This window comes from Phyllobates terribilis, unplaced genomic scaffold, assembly GCF_046119375.1.
Source record: "Phyllobates terribilis strain yellow unplaced genomic scaffold, ASM4611937v1 Scaffold_10__3_contigs__length_209671492, whole genome shotgun sequence".
NCBI classification, from domain to species: Eukaryota; Metazoa; Chordata; class Amphibia; order Anura; family Dendrobatidae; genus Phyllobates; species Phyllobates terribilis.
Genome location: NW_027362770.1, coordinates 97,220,048 through 97,247,544, shown reverse-complemented (window position 1 = coordinate 97,247,544; position 27,497 = coordinate 97,220,048). Strand labels below are relative to the sequence as shown.

Sequence of the window (27,497 nt, the reverse complement as noted above, 5' to 3'; positions counted from 1 at the left end):
CCCCTTGCAGTCCTGGGCCCTGTAATGCCGCTAAATCTGCTATGGCTATAGTTCCACCCCTGCATGGGTACAATGAAGGCATCCAAGCCCTTCCAGTGAATTCACTATGACACTTTCCCTTGGCAGAGAGATCCAATGATTCACTGCCTTTACCGTAAAGATTCACCTCCTAAGTTGGTCTAGAAACTATCTTGCTTTATATAGTAACACACCTAGAGAAAACAGATCAGATAAGGGATTTCTGCACTGATTTTTGATATATTTACACATAGTGATAAGGTCACCCCTCAACCATCTTTTTTCTATACCAGATAACCCTTATTTTAGCTTTTTACTGTTTACCATAGTCCACTCGTTCTATATTTTGCCTTAGTTACTAGCTTTGAAACCCACTTTTGAATCCAATATGAATTTGTTCTAAACTAGTGCCAAGAACGCTACACAATATTCCTTGTGCGGTCTGACTAGCGCTTTGTAAAGGTGTAAAATACTGTTTTTTCTCACCACGAGCCTCTATTCCTCTGTTGATACACACCATGATCATATTTGCCTTAGCAGCAGCTGTTTGGCACTGTTTGCTACAGGCTACTGTCAACTAAAACTCCTTCTCTTTGTCAGTGTTATAAAGCGGTTTCCCATTTAGTAAGTAATCTTGGCACGTAATTTCCATTACCATGTGCATTACCTTATAATTCTTTATTTAGATATTTTTAATTGATACATGAACATTATAACAAGGTATGAAAAAAACATAGTTTGGGATGGTACAAGAAAGTATTATTGTAGACACTTTAAAACTATGAAAATTGCATATGGAGAACATTGTGAGTGTACTATAGGGTGAAGAAAGTAGAGGTATAGCTTTAAGAATGTATTTTATATTTGATGGATTGCACATAAGATAAAAGAAAAGAGAGGGAACAATGCAGGGAAAAAGGAGAATAAGTCAAGTGAGCAATAGAAAGTGGTGGAATCAGCAATGGCTTTGCTAGAGTCTTATGGACATCGGTCCAAAATGTGGACTTGGACCTACACCAGCATATTAGTCAGATGTATGGGCCATTCAGCATTCTCAATCCTATAAAGACATATGTGTTTGCTCTCCCTCCGCCAATGAAAAAAAAACTTCAGATAAAATCCATAAAAATCTCATTGAAAAACGTCTATAAGATCATTTTCTAAGTAACAATCATACAGCTACTGAATAATAAATGTCACCATATTGTTACTGAGCATGTCCGTTGTACCAAGACTAATATATCAATAATAAATTACATTAGCGGAATAAATACCACCACACAATGACCACATATTATTACTACATAGCATCTGAGTTGTAGCCACCATTCTGTTACTGAACAAAATCCACTATAACAAGAACATTATGCCAATAATACCAAATACAAGGGATAAATACCACCACACCATGACAAGACCACATATTACCACCACATAGTGACCGAATAATACCACATACAAGGATAAATACCACCACACCATGACCAAACTACATACCTGGGCAATAATACCATACTGATCATTGTCAAAAACCACACCAACACAAATATTATCACCAGTGACAGTGTACACGGGAGCTCTGTAGATCCAGTAATTTACCAATAACGCATCAAATAAAGTCATTAATTTTCACTTTTCTTCTTCATCTAGTGCAGACATCTGGGACTTCTTTCAACCACGACTCGTCTCATAGTAACAATATTCTCAAAAAATGAAATATATTACAGAAGTGATGTCTCGCTTTGTGACCCCCCCCCCCCACAAAGTAGAAATGCCCCCTTCTGTGGGCCTGATAATGTATTAATGCATATGTCCCCTTTTGTGGCCACTATTCAATACTAACTTTCTTGTCTGTGTCCCCATTAAGTAGTAAAATCCATCTTTTTGCTCAAATACAACAATAGTGCCCCCTCCCAATGGCAACAATATAGTAGTAACGTATGCTTCTATACAGTTGGAATGTCCCAAAGTGTGGCTACATAAATTAATAATTAATTGGGCCACAATAGGAAATATCATTAATGTCCTCCATTGTGGAGTAGTAGTGTCCCCTATTTTGGCCTCCATCTAGTAATATTGTCCCTCAATTGGACTCATGAAGTTATAATGTCCCCCAAATGGCCCCATACTGTAATTATATCCCACAATTGGCCTCCTACAGTAATTATATCCTCAACTTGCTGCCATAAACTAATAATGTATGATTGTCATTCTGTATCATTCAGCAATTATGACAAACACCACCTTCTCATCTCACCCCGTATCTGTTGGTGTCCCACAAGGTTCAGTTCTAGGATCTCTGCTCTTCTCCATCTACACCTTTTGGCCTGGGACAGCTCATAGTCTCATGACTTTCAGTATCACCTCTATGCTGATGACACACATATCTACCTCTCCGGACCCGACATCTCCTCCCTACTAAGCAAAATCCCACAATGTCTGTCCGCTATTTCATCCTTCTTGACTGCTAGATTTCTAAAACTTAACATGGACAAAACAGAATACATCATCTTTCCACCATCTCATTCAACCCCCCCACCTGACCTATCAACGTCAATGGCTGTTCACTCTCCCAAGTCCTGTAAGCTCGCTGACTTGGGGTAACCCTGGACTCTGATCTCTCCTTCAAACCACATATCCAAGCCCTTTCCACTTTCTGCCGACTCCAACTCAAAAATATCTCCCGGATCGGCACATTCCTCAACCACGAATCTGTAAAAACACTAGTGCACGCCCTCATCATCTCCCGCCTTGAATACTGCAACCTCCTGCTCTGTGGCCTCCCTTCCAACACTCTTGCACCTCTCCAATCTATCCTAAACTCTGCTGCCTGACTAATCCACCTGTCCCCCCGCTATTCCCCAGCCTCTCCTCTCTGTCAATCCCTTCACTGGCTCCCCATTGCCCAAAGACTCCAGTTCAAAACCCTAACCATGGCATACAAAGCCATCTGCAACCTGTCTCCTCCATACATCTGTGACCTAGTCTCCCAGTACTTACCTGCACGCAACCTCCGATCCTCACAAGATCTCCTTCTCTACTCCCCTCTTATCTTCTCTTCCCATAATCGCATACAAGATTTATCCCGTGCATCCCCCCTACTCTAGAACTCTACCCCAACATATCAGACTCGCCTACCGTGGAAACCTTCAAAAGGAACCTGAAGACCTACCTCTTCCGACAAGCCTACAGCCTGCAGTAACCCTCGCTCCACCATACCGCTGCACGACCAGCTCTGCCCTCACCTACTGTATCCTCATCCATTCCTTGTAGACTGTGAGCCCTCGCGGGCAGGGTCCTCAGTCCTCCTGTACCAGTCGACGTCACGTTTTGTTCAAGATTATTGTAATTGTTCTTGTATGTATACCCCTTTTTCACATGTAAAGCACCATGAAATAAATGGCGCTATAATAATAAATAATAATAATAATGCCCCCATCCTTCAATAATATCCTCTGTGCTGGCCCCTATCCTGTAACAATGTGCCCCTAATGACCCTATGCAGTAATAACTGTATAGGGCCCATTCTTTAATAATTGCCCCTATTAACCTATTACTAGCAATTAACTTTCATTTCTCTCCCACACATGGATTTTTCAGATGTACAAGGATCCAGAAAAAACTCTTTGAAACATTAATCAAGGTTGGACAGAACACCAGGACTTCCTACACTATTTTAATCTTCTCAATAATAACCTTTGCTGGAGATGTAATACATTCACAGGATCTATGTTTCATATCTGGTGGAATCACAATGCCAGAAAAGGCTTTTGGAGAAAAGTGAAACAGATCCTTATTGAAATTGGGACACCAAACTCTTTCTTATCTTCAGAAATTATTATTCCGTCACGTCAATCTACTTATAAACCTTCTAAATCACCTTTTCACCAATCTTCTAGCACAAGCTAAACTACTAATTTCACTTCACTGATATCCACCCAAGTCAGTGAATGGTTAAATAAAACTCAACCAATATATAGATTAGAGGACATCTCTTGGGGTATGTGCACATGACATCTTTTACAGGCGAATTACGCTCTGAAACTCACCTGAAATATCTCAAATTAGACGCTCAAAAAAACGAACATGTGCATTTCTATGTAAAGATGACTTCCTGTCCGTATATTCAGTCTTTCGAGCTTCTTTTATCTGCTTCAGGTTTCCAAAGACACCAAGCAGTTAAAAGAAGTGACCGGACCATTCTTCATGAGTTTTCCACTCTGAAGACACTCTATACTTAAGGCTCATACCCATATATGTGAAAAAAAATTCAGTTTTCTGGTCCGAAAAAATGGCCGAGTGTCATGCGAGTGTCGTGCGAGTGCTATGCGATTTTCATGCACCGTCTCTTTAAAAGCCGGCAATTCATCAGCCCCGTACAGTTACAACACATCGGTACCCGAACAATTTAGAATAGAAAGAGTAGAACAACACACATAGAATAGATAGAAAGATGTCAGTCACATACATAATTAGTACAGTGACCCTGCTGGTTACTGTACTTGTCATTTATTGTTAAAATAAAGAATTTATTAAAAAAAAATTGGCGTGAAGTCCCCCTGTAATTTTATAGTCTAGCAGAGGATAAGCAGACGTTTTTAGCCTGGGAATGGGGTAATACCCATGGAGCTTCCCAGGCTACTAATATCAGCCCCCAGCTAAATATCTAGCCTTTACTGGCTATTAAAATGGGGGACCCCCCCCAAAAAATGACGTGGGGCCCCCCTATTTTAACTGCTAGCAAAGGCTATGCAGACAGCTGGGGACTGGTATTAATAGCCTAGGAAGGGGCCATGAATATTGGCCCCCCTCCAAGGCTAGAAACAGCAGCCCTCAGCCGCCCCAGAAATGGCGAATCCACTGGATGCACCAATTCTGGCACTTAGCCTCCCTCTGCCCACTGCCCTGTAGAAGTGGTGAGTGGGGTTATAGGGCTGGGGTTGATGTCAGCTGATAATACCAGCTGACATCAAGCCCAGGTTAGTAATGGAGAGGCGTCTATAAGACGCCCCCATTACTAACCCCATAGTGGAAGTGAAATGTAGAATAAAAACACCCACACCATGAATAAAATATTTTATTTGCAATAAACACAGACACACTTTAATATTCTAAATTAAACTCTGCTTACCATCACGGCCAATCCACCTGAAGCCATTGTCACCTGCAATAAAAGTAAAATAATAAAGCAACCTCATCCTCACCTTTCCAATGTGAAAAACAGACTTCATGTGTCCCGCGATGGCTCCAGCTTTGCTACATCTAGGTGGCAGGCTGCATAGTAGCTGAACTCAACCATCCAGCCTGCCATCCTGCAGAGACACGCATGCGTGTGCTCCTCATGTTATGTTCTGCTACCAGAGCTAAGGAAAGAGAGGAGATCTGTCCCTACGATAGAACTCAGCTGAATCCCTACGATGTAACAGGGAACCTGATCCTGCGATCAGACCTGCTAAAGTCCTAAGCTAGTCTGTACGAAGACCTATAGATGTGGGGGAGGAATCCCTACAAGTACTAAGGACTGGGAGGAATATGGGACACCTCCTAACTGAAATAGTAGCAGACAGACGAACAAACAAAATATAAAGAACATAGAGGTCAGTAAACCAATCAAACTAACAGAGCAAGACACAGAGCACAGGCTAGCTAGAAAGTAGATATACAATGAAGTCCAGCAAAGCCAGAAGGGCGGAGCAGGATTAAATAGGCCAACAAGGTCATGTGACCAGCAAAGGAAAAAAAACCTAACAGCAAGGTTCTAACAGTACCCCCCCTTCTAAGAGGATCCTCCGGATCCCCTAGGACCAGGCTTATCAGGAAATCTCCTGTGAAACGCTCTGATAAGTCTGGACGCGGAAACATCATCTGACCTCACCCAAGAGTTATCCTCGGGTCCGAAACCTTTCCAGGCCACAAGATACTGCAAACTACCTCTATACCGTCTAGAGTCAAGGATGCGAGAAATTTCATATTCCCCGTCCTCCACCACCGGAGGAACAGAGGCAGAGGCGTCACCATCCGACACAACAGCTTTTTTTAACAGAGAGACATGAAAGACCGGATTAATTCTCCAGGAGGTAGGAACCTCCAACCTAACAGCAGATTGGTTGACAACCTGAAGCACCTTAAAGGGCCCTACAAACTTGGGACCCAATTTCTTAGAAGGAATCCTCAACCGCAGATTCCTAGAGGACAACCAAACCATGTCACCAACAGCGAACAAAACCTCCTGTCGTTTCCTATCAAAGTAGTCTTTACATTTTCTGTTGGCCTCCTGAAGATTACCACGCACATCCGTCCAAACTCTTTCCAAATCACCGGAAAAATTCTCCTCTTCAGGCACGGCAGATCCCAACTTGGAGAACGACCCAAACGACGGATGTCTCCCAGAACAACAAAAAAAAGGCGAACAACCAGCAGAAGAAGATGTATGATTGTTCAGAGCAAATTCGGCAAGTGGCAGAAACTCAGACCACCCCTCTTGATTGTCTGCCACAAAACAACGCAAGAACTGCTCAACATCCTGGTTTTTCCTTTCTGTCTGGCCATTAGATTCAGGATGATATCCGGACGAAAACGACAAATGAATTCCCAACCTGTCACAAAAGGCACGCCAAAAACGAGCCACGAACTGAGGACCCCTATCAGAAACAATGTCAGTAGGAACACCATGAAGTCTGACAATTTCCTTGACAAAGGCCTTAGCGAGAGTTTTAGCGCAGGGCAGTTTGATGAAGGGAACCAAGTGACACATCTTACTAAAACGGTCCACGACCACCCAGATGACAGTAAAACCCTCAGAGGGGGGAAGGTCAGTTATAAAGTCCATAGCCAAATGTGTCCAAGGAGCACTGGGGACCTCCAAAGGACAAAGCAACCCCGCAGCAGGAGTATGTGAGGACTTAGATCTAGCACATACAGTACATTGGCGTACCCACTTAATGACTTCCTTCTGCCATCCAGGCCACCAAAAACTGCGACCCACCAGTCTCTTGGTCTCAGAGATTCCGGGATGACCTGCCAACCGAGATTCGTGACACTCAACAAACAAATCTCTCCTAAAGGTCCCAGGCACAAACAACCTCCCATGAGGAGTGTTAGATGGGGCATTCTCCTGAGCTTTAAGAATCTCATCTTCCAAAACGGAGTCTAAAGCAGCTATCACAACACCTTCTTGTAAAATGTTTTCCTCTTTCTCAGCACCGACTATGGGAGAAAAACTGCGAGACAAGGCATCCGCCTTAACATTCTTAGTACCAGGGATGTAAGTAACGGAGAAATTAAACCGCGAGAAAAACAGTGCCCACCTAGCCTGACGGGCATTCAGGCGCTTGGCAGCGTCAAGATATATCAGATTTTTATGATCCGTAAGAACCTGAACGGGAAATTCCGCACCTTCCAAGAAGTGGCGCCAGTGTTCAAATGCGAGTTTAATAGCCAATAATTCCCGATTACCAATATCGTAATTCAATTCAGTCTCCGAAAATTTTTTTGAAAAAAAGGCACAGGGATGTAATCCATCCCCGTTATCCTGAGACAATACTGCGCCAACCCCCACAGAGGAAGCATCAACCTCAACCAAAAACGGCCTGGTAACATCAGGCTGCATAAGGATGGGAGCAGAGGTGAACCTCTCCTTGAGATACACAAAAGCTTCAATGGCCTCAGAAGACCACTGAACCGCATCAGCACCTTTCCTGGTGAGATCAGTCAGAGGTTTGACAATACTAGAAAAATTTTTTATGAATTTTCTATAGTAATTGGCGAAACCCAAAAACCTCTGTATCGATTTCAAACCAATAGGCCTAGGCCATTCCTGCACAGCCTGAACCTTAACCGGATCCATCTCAAAACCTTTGCTGGAGATAATGTAGCCCAAAAAACTAATTCTCTGTACAGCGAACTCACATTTCTCCAGCTTAGCAAAAAGCGAATTGTCCATTAATAACTGTAATACCTCACGCACGCTCCGCCAATGAGACTCCAGATCTGGCGAATAAATCAAAATGTCATCCAAATACACAACCACATTTTTACCGATCAAAGGTCTAAGGATGTCATTAATCAGATTCTGAAAAAATGCAGGAGCATTAGTAAGACCAAAAGGCATAACCAGATTCTCAAAATGACCCACAGGAGTGTTAAAAGCAGTCTTCCATTCATCACCCTCCTTTATGCGCAACAGATTGTATGCCCCCTTAAGGTCAATTTTAGAGAACCACTTGGCCCCCAATAACTGGTTAAACAGATCAGGAATCAATGGCAGTGGGTAAGGATTGCGTACCGTAATTTTGTTAATCTCACGAAAATCCAGACAAGGACGTAAACCGCCGTCCTTTTTTTTTACAAAAAAAAATCCAACCGCCACAGGAGACTTAGAGGGCCTAATGTGACCGGCGGCCAAACTTGTCTGTATGTATTCCTCCAAAGCCTTCCTCTCAGGAATAGTAAGGTTAAATAAACGACTTTTAGGAAGAGTCGCTCCAGGGACAAATTCAATAGAACAATCATAGTCTCTATGGGGAGGCAAAACCTGCGATTCCTTCTCAGAAAAAACTCTCCAAAAATCCTGAATAGGAACAGGCAATTCTCCCCTATCCAAAGCTGCAATACGCCCGTTACAACACTTGTCATAACATTTATGGCTCCAGGATTTAATTTCACTGGTAGACCAATCCAGTACAGGATTGTGACATTTTAACCAAGGCAATCCCAATATTACTGGAGAAGGCAAGTTATTCAACACTACCAAATCCAATTTCTCATGGTGAACACCATTAATAGTGAGAGGAAATTCACAGACCTTGAGAGTAATATTCTTCAAAGGGGAGCCATCCACAGAAACCACAGCAATGGGGGATGATAAAGGTTCAGGTTTTAAATTGAGTTTTTCCACGAATCCCCCATCAATTACATTCAGTGTAGACCCGCAATCAACAAACACCCGAAATTCCATTAATTTTTCCTGAGCAATCGTGGAAGCAGCTAAAAATATACCCTTGGAATTTAAACAGGCAATACGGGCGTGACTGACCTTTTTTTTTTCTTTCTTCATACGAAGCTCACAGCCTTTAATCAAATGACCAGATTTTCCGCAATAGAAACACAAGCCTTTCGAAAAACGACGGTCTTTTTCTTGAGAGCGAGGTGCCACCGATCCAATCTCCATCGGTTCACCACTGTTAGTACACACATTATCATAACCAGAAACTGACATAGCAGAGGATTTGCTCTCATTAACCCTAGCACGCAGTCTTCTATCCACCCGTATAGCTAATTGCATAGCCTGTTGCAAATCCTCAGGTGTAGGATAAGCAATTAGCAGGTCTTTAACCCTTTCACTGAGCCCAGCAAGAAATAGACTTTTCAGAGCAGAATCGTTCCACCCTGTTTGAGTGGACCAACGACGAAAATGTGTACAATATTTTTCGACATTACCTGATCCTTGTTTTAAACGTCTCAACTCAGTCTCAGCTGATGCGACACGGTCAGGATCATCATATAATAGTCCTAAAGCAGAAAAAAAACTATCCACTGATCTGAAGCATGTATCACTAGGTTGCAAAGAAAAGGCCCACTCCTGAGGCTCTTTGCGCAAAAGTGACATTATGAACCCTACGCGCTGGGATTCATCCCCAGAGGACTTGGGTCTCAAACGAAAATACAATAAGCAAGCATTTTTAAATGAAAAAAATTCTCGATGTTCACCAAAAAATAAATCCGGCAAACATACCTTAGGCTCCAAGAAATGTGCTCCAGAACAGTTACTCACGTGCTGACGGAGCTCGGTCACTTCCAGAGAGAGTCCCTGCAGGCGATGAGCCAAATCCTGAACCGACACCATGATGGAACAGAAAAATCTTTCCTTAGAGAATTTGCTGGCTGGACTTACTGTTATGTTCTGCTACCAGAGCTAAGGAAAGAGAGGAGATCTGTCCCTACGATAGAACTCAGCTGAATCCCTACGATGTAACAGGGAACCTGATCCTGCGATCAGACCTGCTAAAGTCCTAAGCTAGTCTGTACGAAGACCTATAGATGTGGGGGAGGAATCCCTACAAGTACTAAGGACTGGGAGGAATATGGGACACCTCCTAACTGAAATAGTAGCAGACAGACGAACAAACAAAATATAAAGAACATAGAGGTCAGTAAACCAAGCAAACTAACAGAGCAAGACACAGAGCACAGGCTAGCTAGAAAGTAGATATACAATGAAGTCCAGCAAAGCCAGAAGGGCGGAGCAGGATTAAATAGGCCAACAAGGTCATGTGACCAGCAAAGGAAAAAAAACCTAACAGCAAGGTTCTAACACCTCAGTGTCTCTCTATGATGGCATCAAGATGAGCTGAGTTCATGTCAAATGAACTCAGTTCACCTTATTGATGTCAGCGCGAGCATGGGAGAATTCTCACCACGCATGCAGTGACATCATTTGCCGTCACTGCAAGCGTGAGAATTCTCCCACACTCGCAGTGACGTCAACGAGGTGAACTGAGTTCATTTGACATGAACTCAGCTCATCTTGATGCCGTCACAGCGGGACACTGAGGAGCACACTCATGCACGTGCTCCTCAGTGTCTCTGCAGGACGGCAGGCTGAATGGTCGCATCCAGCTACGATCTAGCCTGCCATCTAGATGTAGCAGATCTGGAGCCGTCGTGGGACACATGAAGTCTGTTCTTCACGTTGGAAAGGTGAGGATGAGGTTTCTTTATTATTTTACTTTTATTGCAGGTGACAATGGCTTCAGGTGGAATGGGCGAGATGGTAAGTAGAGTTTAATTTAGAATATTAAAGTGTGTCTGTGTTTATTTCAAATAAAATATTTTATTCACGGTATGGGTGTTTTTATTTTACATTTCACTTCCACTAAGGGGATAGTAATGGGGGCGTCTTATAGGTATTATAAGCTGACATCAACCCCAACCCTATAACCCCACTGCCACCACTACAGGGCAGTGGGCAGAGCAAGGCTAAGTGCCAGAATTGGCACATTCTATGGATGCGCCATTTCTGGGGCGGCTGACGGCTGGTGTTTCTAGCCTCATAGGGGGCCAATATTCATGGTCCCTTCCTAGGCTATTAATATCATCCCACAGCTGTCTACATAGCCTTTGCTAGCTGTTAAAATAGGGTGACCCCACGTAATTTTTTTTTTGGGGTCCCCCATTTTAATAGCCAGTAAAGGCTAAGTATACAGCTGGGGGCTGTTATTAGTAGCCTGGGAAACTCCATGGGTATTACCCCCATTCCCAGGCTTCAGACATCTGCCCCAGCCGTCTGCTTAACCTCTGCTAGACTATAAAATTACGGGGGACCCCACGCCAATTTTTTTTTTAATAAATTCTTTATTTTAGCAATAAATGACAGGCACAGTAACCAGCAGGGTCACTGTACTAATTATGTATGTGACTGACATTGTTCTATCTATCTATTCTATGTGTGTTGTTCTATTCTTTCTATTCTAAATTGTCGGGTACTGCTGTGATTTTCCAGTACACCGGCTGATGAATTGCAAGCTTTTAAAGAGACGGGTGTGTGAAAATCGGACAGCACTCGCATTGTCCGAGTGCCGTGCAATTTTTTTCATGCAGCCGTTGACTTGGCAAATCGCAGCATGAGAAAATTTCAGCTGAGAAAAAAATCGCAGATGAGATGTCACTCATTGATTAACATTGGTCCGAGTGCAATCTGATGTTCTATCGATGTGCGCTCATCCATTTTACTTGCAAGTGAGTATGACCCCTAACAGTACAAGTCAATGGGAAGGCTCAAAAGACCCTGAGTATCTTTTTCTAATTTTTGCCAGGGTTCTTGCTTCAAAAAGTGCTAGCGGTTTCTTCATTGTTGAATCAAGTTTGAAAAACATCTGGAACACACCAGTAAAGAACAGGCCATAAACACACAGGGAAAACACTAAAAAAAAAATAATAGTTAATGGGAAACCTTCAAAAGAATTCTGAATACTCAGTGCGAGAGATATATACTGTATGGGAATAAAAGGGCCAGAAATAAGAGTAAACCAATATGGTTGAACAAGAACGTAAAAGGGGCGTTAAATAGCAAAAAAGAGGCATTCAAGAGATTAAAACAGGAAAACAGTAAGGAGGCACTAATGTGTTACAAGGAAAAAACGAGAACCTGTAAAAAACAAATAAAAATAGCGAAGGAGGAAACAGAGAGACGTATTGCTAGGGAAAGTAGATCAAATCCCAAACTGTTCTTTACGTATATAGATAGTAAAAGGATTAAATCGGATAATATTGGACCGATAAAAAGTGAGGAAGGCAAAATCATAGAGAAAGATGAGGATAAAGCTAATCTATTAAATTATTTTTTTTCGACAACTTTCACAAAGGAAATCGAACTAACAGGAGAAATGAGAAGTGACAAACTTAATCCTCCACTAAGTATGACAAATCTAACCCAAGTTGAGGTACAGAAACGCCTCAGTAACATTAAAATAAACAAATCACCAGGACCTGATGGCATACACCCAGGGGTACTAAGGGAACTAAGTAATGTGATAGACAGACCGTTATATCTTATATTTAAGGACTCTGTTGAGACTGGGTCTGTGCCACTTGATTGGCGACAGGCGAATGTAGTGCCAATATTCAAAAAGGGAGCGAAAAGTGACGCCGGAAACTATCGGCCGGTGAGTCTGACGTCCGTTGTGGGCAACATTTTTGAAAGCTTCATTAAAGAGGCAATTACGGAGCATCTTGATGCTAATAATCTTTTAATCCCAAACCAACATGGATTCATGAGGAATCGCTCCTGCCAAACAAACCTGATTGACTTCTACGAGGAGGTTAGCTCTCGACTAGATCAGGGGGAACCAGTGGATGTCGTGTATCTCGACTTCTCAAAAGCGTTCGATAGCGTGCCACATAATAGGTTGGTATACAAAATGAGAATGATGGGGCTGGGGGAAAATGTCTGCAAGTGGGTAGCTAACTGGCTAAAGGATAGAAGGCAGAGGGTGGTTATAAATGGAATATACTCAGATTGGGTAAGCGTCACTAGTGGGGTACCACAGGGGTCTGTACTAGGCCCAATGTTATTTAATATCTTTATTAACGACATAGTCAACGGGATAAATAGTAAAATATCAATATTTGCAGATGACACAAAGTTATGTAAAACAATTAATACAAAAGAGGATAGTGAAGACCTACAGAGGGATTTGGATAAGCTGGGTAGGTGGAGCATTAAATGGCAAATGAGGTTTAACGAGGAGAAATGTAAGGTCATACATATGGGAAGGAAAAATGGAAATCACCAGTACTCACTGAATGGGAAATCATTGGGGAATTCAGAGATGGAGAAGGACTTGGGCATCTTGATTGATAGCAAACTAAATTGGAGTGCCCAAAGTCAGGCCGCTGCTGTAAGGGCAAACAGGGTAATGGGATGTATCAGAAGAGGTATAGCTGCAAAGGATGAGAACATTGTTCTTCCACTGTACAAAGCACTGGTCAGACCACACTTGGAATACTGTGCTCAGTTATGGGCCCCAATATATAGAAAGGATATAAATGAGCTTGAAAAGGTACAAAGGAGGGCAACAAAATTAATAAAGGGAATGGAGGGACTGCAATACCCAGAGAGGTTGGCAAAGCTAGGATTATTCAGCCTGGAAAAGAGAAGGTTGAGGGGGGACATAATAAATGTGTACAAATATGTTAGGGGACAGTATAGAGATCTTGCCCGGGATTTGTTCAAAAGGAGGAATATTACGGTAACAAGAGGGCACTCACTAAGACTGGAAGAGAAAAGGTTTCAGCACCAGCATAGGAAGGGGTTCTTTACGGTAAGAACAGTGAGAATATGGAATTCACTGAGTGAGGAGACGGTAATGTCGGATTCACTACACCAGTTCAAGCGGGGACTGGATGCATTTCTAGATACCAGGCAGATTTCAGCATATACTTAAAAATAAAATAAAATAGTAGGTTGATACAGGGATTTATTCTGACTGCTGGTTTCAGAGTCGGGAGGGAATTTTTCCTCAGGTGAAGATTGGCCAAATCATTTGGGGTTTTTGCCCTCCTCTGGATCAACTTTAGCAATTACAGAACTACAAGGTCGAACTTGATGGACGCAAGTGTTTATTTGGCTTTACAAACTATGTTACTATGTTACTATGTAAATGATGTAAAAGTGCTTAGGAAACAATCAAAAACACTAAAAAATACACTTATGGATTACAAAACAAGAGTTTCTTGAAATGTCTTCCTCTTTAAAAACACAGCAGTTACGCCAACCTGCCATGCCAGCCGTGGGTGCAATGGTACTTTACTAGTATACCAATAATCCTCTACCTCATAACCTTACTTTTATCAATGTTGAACCCAATTTGCCACTTTTATGCCCAAGCTTCCAACTAACCCAGATACATTTGTAACATAATACTGTCCTCCTTTGTATTAATGTACAAAAAGTCATATTTTACTGTGAAATCCCTCTACAAGTTCATTAATAAATATATTAAAGAGAATAGGATCCTATAGTGACCCAGGCAGTACCTGTCACACACAGTGTGGGAAAGGCTAAGTGCAACAGAAAGGGATGAGGGGAAGGGAGCCCAGACACTAGGGAAAGGGGGAGTGGAGACCCCTAGGCTGATCTAATAACACCCTGCCTACCCTACCATTCCTATATTGGTTCCACACCAATCACCGAGCAGGAAGCCTAAGCCCTGTATATCCCTAGGCCCTTGATAGGGAGAGGGGGGTGAGCACTGGTCAGTCCCCACTAAAACAAAAGACAACAAGGGAGACAAACAAAGGGGAGAAAACTTAGCTTGAGCAGACACCAGAGAGATAACATCAAACATCCTCCTAGGTCACCAGAGAGTAAGCTAGCCGACTGCTATAGCTCCAAGCCTTCACAAGGGAAAATGAGAATATCACCGGTGACTCCCTGAAGCAGACTGAGAGTTTAAAAACACCCAGACCAGGGTGTATCAATCAGAGCAAGAGGGAGGTTGCCCCTGGGTCCAAAAGTGAGAAGGATTAAGAAGGCGTCTGGAATGTCAAACGCAGTGACCTTCTGCAGCCAGATGCAGAGTGACTGTCTGTTACATCTGACACACCTGTGACAGTACCCCTCTAGTGACTTTGCGCAAATCTGTGTATGTACCAGTAACAATAACCAATTTATAACCAACTTTTGGTTACTTACTCAATGTCACGCATTAACCCCCAGTTCAAGCATTTTCATTTTAGAACCTATATTGGCACAATATCAGTTGTGCTATAAAGGGAAAGAATGGCAAATAGATCACAGTGCTTTCCCTATTCTTTGTATAGGCAGTATAGGGGAAGGGAGAGTGATTAGAGCTCAGAAATGCAGCTCTCAATTATTTCTTATACGAATATTTGGTTCACACTAACTCACTATGGGGCTTCAGCTAATCAAACATTTCTACATAAGCCAAATGAGATAAATATCATTTCATGGCAAGTTATTTTCTGGGGGCTAAATCATCAAAGTGCGTAAAGTATCTCAATAGTTGATGAGTCACCATCCTAATAAAACACAATCCAGACTGATACCATCTCATGAGAAAATACAAGTCGCTTAATAACTTTGGGGGATATCAGTGGTATAGCTAAAGAGACGTTCATTGGTCTTACAGCTGTGCTAGCGACATGCTGCTTTGGAAACTACAGATAAGGCTTGTTTAAACCATATAGTGGCAAGAGGATGCCATGAATATTAAGTAACTATATTTACTTATATAGTGCAAACATATTCCACAGCGCTGTACATAGAACGTCATTCACATTGGTTCATGCTCCTATCGTCACTCATATTGGTCCTTGCCCCCATTGGCGCTTATGATCTAAATTTCAAATCAATTTACATGTAAGTTTTTGGGATGCACAATCATAAGAGGATAGTAGTTGCCTGCAAATATTGTCCGTGGTCTGATTCAAAGCATGAACTTCAGAGCTGACCATAGAGTAAAAACAATGATGCCGATCAGGGGCAGACATACCATTGATGTGCAGCCTAAGAGATTACACGGCCACTTCCACCTCCAAAGCAGCAAGTAGCTTCTGCCATAGTCATTATAGGGTACATTATCATGAGCTATAGGACTGCAAATGGCCCATTACAGGTCTTGCATAGGGGCCCTTGTCTGGTACCAATCCAAGAAAACCAATACTGGTTGGTGGTCACATGATATTTGATGTAAATAGTTTAAGAATGGTCAAATTGATTGTGGCAGGACTATCCAACTCGTTCATATGCATATGAACAAGTAGGATTCTTAACTTTAACTTTCTTAACTTTCCCTCAGCAGATGATATAATTGATTAGAAGGATTGAACTGAATATCAATGTTAAAATCGTTCTCTTCTCCAGACAAGCCACTGCCAAAGGTTTCTGGCAGCTACTTATTCTACATTGAGCGCATGCAGTGATGGACTTCATTGTATAACTACTTTCTAGCTAGCCTGTGCTCTGTATCTAACTCTGTTAGTTTGCTTGGTCTACGGACCTCAGTGTTCTATATATTTTGTTTGTTTGTCTGTCTGCTACTATTTCTGTTAGGAGGTGTCCCATTTTCCTCCCAGTCCTTAGTACTTGTAGGGATTCCTTCCCCACATCTATAGGTCTCCGTACAGACTAGCTTAGGACTTTAGCAGGTCTGATCGCAGGATCAGGTTCCCTGTTACATCGTAGGGATTCAGCTGAGTTCTATCGTAGGGACAGATTTCCTCTCTTTCCTTAGCTCTGGTAGCAGAACATAACAGTAAGTCCAGCCTGCAAATTCTCTAAGGAAAGATTTTTCTGTTCCATCATGGTGTCGGTTCAGGATTTGGCTCATCGCCTGCAGGGACTCTCTCTGGAGGTGGTCGAGCTCCGTCAGCACGTGAGTAACTGTCCTGGAGCACATTTCTTGGAGCCTAAGGTATGTTTGCCGGATATATTTTTTGGTGAACACCGAGAATTTTTTTCATTTAAAAATGCTTGCTTATTGTATTTTCGTTTGAGACCCAAGTCCTCTGGGGATGAATCCCAGCGCATAGGGTTCATAATGTCACTTTTGCGCAAAGAGCCTCAGGAGTGGGCCTTTTCTTTGCAACCTAGTGATACATGCTTCAGATCAGTGGATAGTTTTTTTTCTGCTTTGGGACTATTATATGATGATCCTGACCGTGTCGCATCAGCTGAGACTGAGTTAAGACGTTTGAGACAGGGATCAGGTAATGTGGAAAAATATTGTACTCATTTCCGTCGTTGGTCTACTCAAACAGGGTGGAACGATTCTGCTCTGAAAAGTCTATTTCTTGCTGGGCTCAATGAAAGGGTTAAAGACCTGCTAATTGCTTATCCTACACCTGAAGATTTGCAACAGGCTATGCAATTAGCTATACGGGTGGATAGGAGACTGCGTGCAAGGGTTAATGAGAGCAAATCCTCTGCTATGTCAGTTTCTGGTTATGAGAATGTGTGTACTAACAGTGGTGAATCGATGGAGATTGGATCGGTGGCACCTCGCTCTCAAGAAAAAGACTGTCGATTTTCTGAAGGCTTGTGTTTCTATTGCGGAAAATCTGGTCATTTGATTAAAGGCTGTGAGCTTCGTATGAAGAAAGAAAAAAAAATGGTCAGTCATGCCCGTATTGCCTGTTTAAATTCCAAGGGTGTATTTTTAGCTGCTTCCACGATTGCTCAGGAAAAATTAATGGAATTTCGGGTGTTTGTTGATTGTGGATCTACTCTGAATGTAATTGATGGGGGATTCTTGGAAAGACTCAATTTAAAACCCGAACCTTTATCATCCCCCATTGCTGTGGTTTCTGTGGATGGTTCCCCTTTGAAGAATATTACTCTCAAGGTCTGTGAATTTCCTCTCACTATTAATGGTGTTCACTATGAGAAATTGGATTTGGTAGTTTTGAATAACTTGCCTTCTCCAGTAATATTGGGATTGCCCTGGTTAAAATTTCACAATCCTGTACTGGATTGGTCTACCAATGAAATTAAATCCTGGAGCCATAAATGTTATGACAAGTGTTGTAACGGGTGTATTGCAGCTTTGGATAGGGGAGAATTGCCTGTTCCTATTCAGGATTTTTGGAGAGTTTTTTCTGAGAAGGAATCGCAGGTTTTGCCTCCCCATAGAGACTATGATTGTTCTATTGAATTTGTCCCTGGAGCGACTCTTCCTAAAAGTCGTTTATTTAACCTTACTATTCCTGAGAGGAAGGCTTTGGATGAATACATACAGACAAGTTTGGCCGCCGGTCACATTAGGCCCTCTAAGTCTCCTGTGGCGGTTGGATTTTTTTTTGTAAAAAAAAAGGACGGCGGTCTACGTCCTTGTCTGGATTTTCGTGAGATTAACAAAATTACTGTACACAATCCTTACCCACTGCCATTGATTCCTGATCTGTTTAACCAGTTAATGGGGGCCAAGTGGTTCTCTAAAATTGACCTTAAGGGGGCATACAATCTGTTGTGCATGAAGGAGGGTGACGAATGGAAGACTGCTTTTAACACTCCTGTGGGTCATTTTGAGAATCTGGTTATGCCTTTTGGTCTTACTAATGCTCCTGCATTTTTTCAGAATCTGATTAATGACATCCTTAGACCTTTGATCGGCAAAAATGTGGTTGTGTATTTGGATGACATTTTGATTTATTCGCCGGATCTGGAGTCTCATTGGCGGAGCGTACGTGAGGTATTACAATTGTTAATGGACAATTCGCTTTTTGCTAAGCTGGAGAAATGTGAGTTCGCTGTACAGAGAATTAGTTTTTTGGGTTACATTATCTCCAGCGAAGGTTTTGAGATGGACCCGGTTAAAGTTCAAGCTGTACAGGAATGGCCTAGGCCTATTGGTTTGAAATCGATACAGAGGTTTTTAGGTTTCGCCAATTATTACAGAAAATTCATAAAAAATTTTTCTAGTATTGTCAAACCTCTGACCGATCTCACCAGGAAAGGTGCTGATGCGGTTCAGTGGTCTTCTGAGGCCATTGAAGCTTTTGTGTATCTCAAGGAGAGGTTCACCTCTGCTCCCATCCTTATGCAGCCTGATGTGACTAAGCCGTTTTTGGTTGAGGTTGATGCTTCTTCGGTGGGGGTTGGCGCAGTATTGTCTCAGGATAACGGGGATGGATTACATCCCTGTGCCTTTTTTTCAAAAAAATTTTCGGAGACTGAACTGAATTACGATATTAGTAATCGGGAATTATTGGCTATTAAACTCGCATTTGAACACTGGCGCCACTTCTTGGAAGGTGCGGAATTTCCCGTTCAGGTTCTTACGGATCATAAAAATCTGATATATCTTGATGCTGCCAAGCGCCTGAATGCCCGTCAGGCTAGGTGGGCACTGTTTTTCTCGCGGTTTAATTTCTCCGTTACTTACATCCCTGGTACTATGAATGTTAAGGCGGATGCCTTGTCTCGCAGTTTTTCTCCCATAGTCGGTGCTGAGAAAGAGGAGAACATTTTACAAGAAGGTGTTGTGATAGCTGCTTTGGACTCCGTTTTGGAAGATGAGATTCTTAAAGCACAGGAGAATGCCCCATTTAACACTCCTCATGGGAGGTTGTTTGTGCCTGGGACCTTTAGGAGAGATTTGTTTGTTGAGTGTCACGAATCTCGGTTGGCAGGTCATCCCGGAATCTCTGAGACCAAGAGACTGGTGGGTCGCAGTTTTTGGTGGCCTGGATGGCAGAAAGGAAAAACCAGGATGTTGAGCAGTTCTTGCGTTGTTTTGTGGCAGACAATCAAGAGGGGTGGTCTGAGTTTCTGCCACTTGCTGAATTTGCTCTGAACAATCATACATCTTCTTCTGCTGGTTGTTCGCCTTTTTTTTGTTGTTCTGGGAGACATCCGTCGTTTGGGTCGTTCTCCAAGTTGGGATCTGCCGTGCCTGAGGAGGAGATTTTTTCCGGTGATTTGGAGAGAGTTTGGACGGATGTGCGTGGTAATCTTCAGGAGGCCAACAGAAAATGTAAAGACTACTTTGATAGGAAACGACAGGAGGTTTTGTTCGCTGTTGGTGACATGGTTTGGTTGTCCTCTAGGAATCTGCGGTTGAGGATTCCTTCTAAGAAATTGGGTCCCAAGTTTGTAGGGCCCTTTAAGGTGCTTCAGGTTGTCAACCAATCTGCTGTTAGGTTGGAGGTTCCTACCTCCTGGAGAATTAATCCGGTATTTCATGTCTCTCTGTTAAAAAAAGCTGTTGTGTCGGATGGTGACGCCTCTGCCTCTGTTCCTCCGGTGGTGGAGGACGGGGAATATGAAATTTCTCGCATCCTTAACTCTAGACGGTATAGAGGTAGTTTGCAGTATCTGGTGGCCTGGAAAGGTTTCGGACCCGAGGATAACTCTTGGGTGAGGTCAGATGATGTTTCCGCGTCCAGACTTATCAGAGCGTTTCACAGGAGATTTCCTGATAAGCCTGGTCCTAGGGGATCCGGAGGATCCTCTTAGAAGGGGGGGTACTGTTAGAACCTTGCTCTTAGGTTTTTTCCTTTGCTGGTCACATGACCTCGTTGGCCTATTTAATCCTGCTCTGCCCTTCTGGCTTTGCTGGACTTCATTGTATAACTACTTTCTAGCTAGCCTGTGCTCTGTATCTAACTCTGTTAGTTTGCTTGGTCTACGGACCTCAGTGTTCTATATATTTTGTTTGTTTGTCTGTCTGCTACTATTTCTGTTAGGAGGTGTCCCATTTTCCTCCCAGTCCTTAGTACTTGTAGGGATTCCTTCCCCACATCTATAGGTCTCCGTACAGACTAGCTTAGGACTTTAGCAGGTCTGATCGCAGGATCAGGTTCCCTGTTACATCGTAGGGATTCCGCTGAGTTCTATCGTAGGGACAGATTTCCTCTCTTTCCTTAGCTCTGGTAGCAGAACATAACACGTATGATGGATTTTAAAGAAAACTAAAATACTCAGGGGAGCAGTCTGAATAATAAGAGTAAAAACTGGCCACTTTTGACCTAGTATGGACAACCCCTTTAAAGGGGTATTCTGCTTTAATCAAATTATAAACTATCTTGATATATGCAATAGATTTTGAATGGAGCCACTAGGCACATGTGTGGTCATACCACCTGTGTGCAGAACAGAACCACATGCTTACTTGATGGTGTCATTAATTAGATAAACTGATCTTTGGATCTTCTTGGAGCCATCCCATCCAAAAATGCTCCACTTGCTTTAACCTCTTGCTGTTTATCAGACTGATTGAACATTTATTGAGTTGGAACTCTCACCCTATCCCATAGATGCACCATGTAATTGACTACTTCTATTTTCCGCTTATATCAAGAAGATTTTTTTTATTTTCTGTCCAAGAAGTCTAAATCAGGTCCATTGCCCTCTATTATAATTACATGCTGTAGAACAAGACTTTTGCTGTGCTGTCAACTGTGGAGGAACAGTTCAATATCGGAATGACTGAAGGTATTAAAACCCATGGCTGTCCAAATGACCACGTATATTAAGCTTAAGCTCAGAAAGTTTAGTAGTATAATATCCTGAGATCAATGGGACTTTATATTTAAAACAGAATTTTACATAACATATTGGAAGAAATAGTTCCTTGAATATCAATGATACATAGTGGGTGAGATAACATCACATGATAAAATCCGAGAATATTGTTTTTAAAAATAGCCAACAACTCTAAAAAAAATGCCAGTCCAATGACTGTAGGAACAAAGACAAATTGATTTTGCTCTCTGTGATACTTTGGATAATAAAAAGGTACTAGACAAGTTCTAGTGAAATCAGGGACATTCATAGCAAAAAGCCCACAGACAGCCCAACAAATGTTCAGAAAAACTAAGGTTCACCTTTCAGCTTTTCTGTCCAGTCTTCAGTGCTGATTTTTTTCATAATATATTTTTTGAATTGATCTGATAAATAATATGGATACCTAGAAGTAGATTATTTAAAGGGGTTGTACAGCCTTAAGTGACTGCAGACTTGTGAATCCTCACAGCATGCGCACTGCACGCTGTGAGGGTTCTCCGGTGCCAGGTAGTCATGTGATCGCAAGTATGTGATTTGCATACTTACGGCCACAATCCAACTAGACGTGACCAGCCTCAATGAGCGCGGCCGCGCACATCTAGTCGGCATGTGACCACATGAATGTAAATTACATACTTGTGGTCATGCAATTGCTGCTTCACAGTATGTTCCATATTGTAACTGCAGACTTGTACCCTAAAGCCGGACAACCCCTTTAAGCAAATAACACATGACATATGGCTTTCTTAGCATGTTTCAAGTAAAGAAAAAGTGAAATCAGCTGAAATAATATATGATTATCAGATAGGGTATGTGCACTAAAGCTAAGCAAAAAAATATATATATATTTTCCACCTTCATTCAGCTCATTGTCTGTCACCAGAGAATTGAAATTGGATCAAGGTCTATTGAGGTTTTTGAACAAGTCATTGTATGATGGTTTACTTTCCTATTGCTACAAAGGGAAGGAAAAATAGCTCCGAAAATACAGCCTACATATAATGATTACAGTTATATAGCAGCAATATATTAAAAGATTGGAAACGGTAGTACAATGGCAATAATGTAAGTAAGCCCTAATTATTCTGTAAAGTGCACAAATTATTGTAATATAGTAATATGCAGTGCTCAAACAATGCCATCATACAGTGCTGGAATAATACCAGTATATAGGGGCTTATTCTAGTGTCTTAAACATAGACTACTTAAAGGGAACCTGTCGTCACGATTTACCCCTACAATGTATTGGGTGCTGTATCAACCTCCTAATAATGTTTCTAATCATCCCCTCAATATAAGCAATTGTTGTTGCAGTTCTTGTAACAGCAGTGCTGTGTTATCATGCAGGGAGAACGTGTGCAGGTAGAGCGTGTGCAGGGAGAGCGTGTGCAAGGAGAGCGTGTGCAGGGAGAGCGTGTGCAGGGAGAGCGTGTGCAGGGAAAGCGTGTACAGGGAGAACGTGTGCAGGGCGAACGTGTGCAGGGAGAGCGTGTGCAGGGAGAGCGTGTGCAGGGAGAGCGTGTGCAAGGAGAGCATGTGCAGGGAGAGCGTGTGCAGGGAGAGCGTGTGCAGGGAAAGCGTGTACAGGGAGAACGTGTGCAGGGCGAACGTGTGCAGGGAGAGCGTGTGCAGGGAGAGCGTGTGCAGGGAGAGCGTGTGCAAGGAGAGCATGTGCAGGGAGAGCGTGTGCAGGGAAAGCGTGTGCAGGGAGAATGTGTGCAAGGAGAATGTGTGCAGGGCGAACGTGTGCAGGGAGAGCGTGTGCAGGGAGAATGTGTGCAAGGAGAATGTGTGCAGGACGAACGTGTGCAGGGAGAGCGTGTGCAGGGAGAGCGTGTGCAGGGAGAGCGTATGCAGGGAGAGCGTGTGCAGGGAGAACGTGTGCAGGTAGAGCGTGTGCAGGGAGAGCGTGTGCAGGGAGGACGTGTGCAAGGAGAGCGTGTGCAGGGAGAGCGTGTGCAGGGAGAGCGTGTGCAGGGAGAGCGTGTACAGGGAGAACGTGTACAGGGAGAACGTGTACAGGGAGAGCGTGTGCAGGGAGAGCGTGTGCAAGGACAGCGTGTACAGGGAGAACGTGTTCAGGGAGAGCGTGTGCAGGGAGAGCGTGTGCAGGGAGAGCGTGTGCAAGGAGAGCGTGTGCAGGAAGAATGTGTGCAAGGAGAACGTGTGCAGGGCGGACGTGTGCAGGGAGAGTGTGGGCAGGGAGAGCGTGTGCAGGGAGAGCGTATGCAGGGAGAATGTGTGCAGGGAGAGCGTGTGCAAGGACAGCGTGTACAGGGCGAACGTGTGCAGGGAGAGCGTGTGCAGGGAGAGCGTGTGCAGGGAGAGCGTGTGCAGGGAGAATGTGTGCAGGGAGAGCGTGTGCAAGGACAGCGTGTGCAGGGCGAACGTGTGCAGGGAGAGCGTGTGCAGGGAGAGCGTGTGCAGGGAGAGCGTGTGCAGGGAGAGCGTGTGCAAGGACAGCGTGTACAGGGAGAACGTGTGCAGGGCGAACGTGTGCAGGGAGAGCGTGTGCAGGGAGAGCATGTGAAGGGAGAGCAGGGAGAGCAGGGAGAAGAAAACTACATTTTGTCTTCATCTCCTTGCGTACACTGGGATGTGAATCATGCTGGTGTGGGAGTAATAACAGCGTGCTGGTGGGATGACTGGTAGCGGTCTCAAACCTTTTCAAAATGGGAAATTTTCCAAACAGTCCTACATAGTCACTGTAGAAGGTACATACCTTATGGGAATAAAAGGGCTAGGAATAGGAGGAAGCCAATGTGGCTAAATAAGGAAGTCAAGAGGGCAATGAAAAACAAAAAAAGGGCTTTCGGTAAACTTAAACAAGAAGGCAGTGAGGTAGCGCTAATATCTTATAGGGAAAAAAACAAAATCTGTAAGAAACAAATAAGAATAGCAAAAGAGGAGACAGAGAGACTAATTGCCAAGGAAAGTAAAACGAATCCCAAACTGTTCTTTAACTATATAAACAGTAAAAGGATTAACACTGATGGCATTGGGCCATTGAAAAATAACCTGGGTAAAATCATAGAGGGCGATGAGGGTAAAGCAAACCTACTCAATAGCTTCTTCTCCACTGTTTTCACAAAAGAAAACAATTTATCGGAGGAAATGCAGAGTGATAAAGTAAACCCTCCGCTAAATATCACCCACCTAACCCAGGAGGAAGTTCAGAAACGCCTAAATAATATCAAAATAGACAAGTCACCAGGCCCAGATGACATTCACCCCGGGTACTAAAAGAATTAAGTAATGTGATAGACAGACCGCTGTATCTTATATTCAAGCACTCTTTATGGACAGGGACTGTCCCACTAGACTGGCGCCAAGCAAATGTGGTACCAATATTCAAAAAGGGGTCTAAAAGTGACCCTGGGAACTATAGACCAGTCAGCTTAACGTCTGTTGTGGGTAAATTGTTTGAAGGATTTCTTAGAGATGCTATTGTAGAATATCTTAATGATAATAACTGTCTAACTCCATATCAACATGGATTCATGAGAGATCGCTCCTGCCAAACAAACCTGATCGCCTTCTACGAGGAGGTGAGCTCACAGCTGGACCGGGGAGAGTCAGTGGATGTTGTATACCTTGACTTCTCCAAAGCGTTTGATACTGTGCCACACAAAAGGTTGGTATATAAAATGAGAATGCTTGGTCTGGGGGATAATGTGTGCAAGTGGGTAAATAGCTGGCTGAGTGATAGAAAGCAGAGGGTGGTTATCAATGGAGTAAGCTCAGGGGGTGTCAGGGTTACTAGCGGGGTGCCTCAAGGGTCTGTCTTGGGCCCTATATTATTTAATATATTTATTAATGATCTAGTGGAAGGGTTGCATAGTAAAATAGCAATATTTGCAGATGATACTAAACTTTGTAAAGTAGTTAATACAGATGAGGATAGGGCACAGCTACAGGAGGATTTGGATAAATTGGGGAGTTGGGCTAAAAAATGGCAAATGGGGTTCAATGCCGATAAATGTAAGGTCATGCACATGGGAAAGAAAAACAGCAGTCACCCATACATATTAAATGGGAAACCGTTGGGGAAATCTGACATGGAGAAGGACCTGGGCGTCTTGGTTAATAGCAAATTAAATTGGAGTGCCCAGTGTCAGGCAGCAGCTGCGAAGGCAAATAGAGTCATGGCATGCATCAGAAGAGGAATAGGGGCATATGATGAGAACATTGTTCTTCCTCTGTATAAAGCGCTGGTAAGGCCGCACTTAGAATATTGTGCACAGTTCTGGGCTCCGGAAAGACATATTGGAGCTAGAGAGGGTACAAAGGAGGGCGACTAAGGTAATAAAGGGAATGGAGGGACTAGAATACCCAGAGAGGTTGTCAAAATTAGGCCTATTTACATTGGAAAAGAGAAGGCTTAGGGGAGACCTCATAAACATGTATAAATACATCAGGGGGCAGTACAGAGATCTCTCCCATGACCTGTTTATACCAAGGATGGTGACAAAGACGAGAGGGCACACTATGCGTCTGGAGGAAAGGAGGTTCCTGCACCAGCATAGAAGGGGATTCTTTACGGTCAGAGCCGTGAGACTCTGGAACTCTCTGGGAGAGGAAGTGGTGATGTCCAACTCACTTAAAGAGTTCAAGAGAGGCCTGGACACCTTTCTTGAGAACAATAAAATTACATCATATGCTTAGTTAATTAATCCAGGGATTTAATCTGACTGCCAGATTGGTGTCGGGAAGTGAATTTTTCCTCAATGATGTAAATTGGCCTATACCGCATGGTATAGGAATAGCGGAATAGCTGCAGTGCACAAGAAATAGGCTGAACTGGATGGACGCTTGTCTTTTTTCGGCCTTATAAACTATGTAACTATGTAACTATGTAAATAGCGAGCTTCCTGGACTAAACTTAATTTTTTGGACAACTGCAGAAACACTTACTTGCTGATATAAAAGTCTAATGCAGCACTTCTAATAACCCATAAGTGCAAGTTCTGATGACAGGTTAACCTTTTCCAAACATATGATGTACTTGAATGTCATATTTTGGGTCACAGTCTTTAATGCAGGCTCAGGAGCTGAGCCTGCATAAGTGGCAGCAGATGATGGCTGTGTTACATAGTCTGCAGCAACCTCTAACAGCGCTGAGGTGTGCCAGCTACTCTTAACACTATAAGTGCATTGTCTATCTCTGATAGCAGTCAAGAGGGTACGCCATTCCATGCACACATTGCCTCCCCCCCACAACCGTAATGGGTTGCCATGGCAGCCTGCTGAAGGTCTCCATTTTTATCTTGATGGTGCTCATCCGGCGTTCATATTTAGTAAACACTGCAATACAGTTGTACTGCAGTATATGGAATAAGCAATCGGACGATTACAGGTTCAAGTTCCCTGGGAGGACTAAAAAAATGAAGCAAAAAAAAAAGTTTTAAAATATAAATAAAAGTAATATAAAAATTCTAATCGCCCCTCCTTTTGCCCCATTAAAAAAATGTAATATTGCTGCATCGGTAAAAGTCAAATCTATGAAAATATAAAATTAACCAAAGCGTTAAACACTATAAGGATAAATAAATCGAAATGCCTGACATGCAGCAACACAACAAAAATTGCAATAAAAAGTCATATTTACCTGCAAAAAACAAAACTCACATGGAAGAAGGGGAGGAAAAAAAGAAAGAGCAAAAATGGAAAATCTCGGTTGAGAAGAGGATAAAACTTATAACAGTGTCAGAAGCTGTAAAATAGATTTAATTTTTTTCTAGACACATTGGAAACCTTTCCCTTCCCTATGCCACCAAATTACGGCAGTTGAAATATGAGCAAACTCATTAAAGATGAGCATGCCTCTTAATGATTATGCTGCATCTTACTCCAGCGCTCCCTTCATTAACTCTGGAGTTGAAAATGGGCCCAAAGAGCGTTTCAATAAAAGTTCCATCAGATTCCAAAAAAATACAATCATGTAGCAGCCAAA

General features: G+C 42.9%; 1 protein-coding gene across 2 annotated transcripts in view; it reads right to left on the bottom strand.

Annotated features, from left to right (window-relative positions):
* The window catches only part of LOC141164432 (protocadherin-10-like), a 182,258-nt gene that overhangs the window by 72,705 nt on the left and 82,056 nt on the right, over positions 1-27,497 (bottom strand). The window lies entirely within an intron of this gene.